The sequence below is a fragment of the Hipposideros armiger genome, unplaced genomic scaffold (assembly GCF_001890085.2).
Source record: "Hipposideros armiger isolate ML-2016 unplaced genomic scaffold, ASM189008v1 scaffold_1019, whole genome shotgun sequence".
Lineage (NCBI taxonomy): Eukaryota > Metazoa > Chordata > Mammalia > Chiroptera > Hipposideridae > Hipposideros > Hipposideros armiger.
The window spans coordinates 110,674-111,756 of record NW_017732369.1 but is presented as its reverse complement, the minus strand read 5'-3'; positions in this window follow the sequence as shown (position 1 = coordinate 111,756).

The window sequence follows — 1,083 nt, the reverse complement described above, 5'->3', positions numbered from 1 at the left end:
TCTAGGCTTACCTATAAGGTTAGCAAAGGCTTTAAAAATATCTACACAGTATCCTGTGAAAATTCCAACAGAGGGAGGCAAATTCTTATGCACAGCAACTCTTAAAAATCTTCTACTTGTGAACGTGATGTAGTTATTACCACTATACTTACTTCTCTTTATGAGAAGCTGGAAAACTGGAAAAATAGTCTTTCAAAAACCCAGCTTATTTCTGTCTTCGAACAATAGTCAACATATGATTATAATCCCTCATAAAAATGCATCCACTTATGGTCCCTGGTGAGCCCTACAATTTCCCTGGCTTTCTCCCAGGAGGTAGTTTCTAGGTAATAGTGCAGGAGGTAATAATAATAGCCTCACTGAACTGAGGGAACAATCGGAGGGTGAGAAAGCAGACACACCTGTAGTTTGCTAGATAGAGTACCAGAGAGGAGAAAGATATAGAGAAAAAACATTTTTAAAAATTGGGCGGATTTCCCCTTGGAACTATTGTCCAATAACAAGCTGCAGATGAGTAGGATACAATCCCATTAGGACAGGCCAGGAAAGACTTTAGAGATGAAAGTTGAACAATTCTCAGAGCTCGTACTGGGTTGAAAGACTAATACTGACTAGTCAGGATGGAGAACCCTTGCTGAAACCTGAATTATTTAGTGACACATGATAAGGACCGTGCCTTAGTAAACTTGAGTTATTCTTACAGTAAAACATGGGGGTTTTTTGACTCACAAAAACAGAGATTAAAATGGGTCTCAAAGGATCCAGGTAAATGGAAAGTATTATAACAACGTGACTGAAGAAGAAAAAGAAAAGAAAAGAAAAGAAAAAAACTTATATACTCTAAAGGACCCAATAATACCTAATACCCAAGAATGCAAAATTTACAAGGCTCAAGCTCCAATCAATAGCTCCTGCATATCTGCAAGTTCTATCTTAAGTTTTTTTTTTTTTTTTTTTTTTTTTTTTTTTTTTTTTTGCTGAGCCATCCTGCTACCTGTTGGCTGCTCAGCTCGGGCTGACTCGAACCGCTGTTGCTCAGAGCTCAAACTCTTGAGCGAGCTCTTAACCAACTGAGCCACTCGG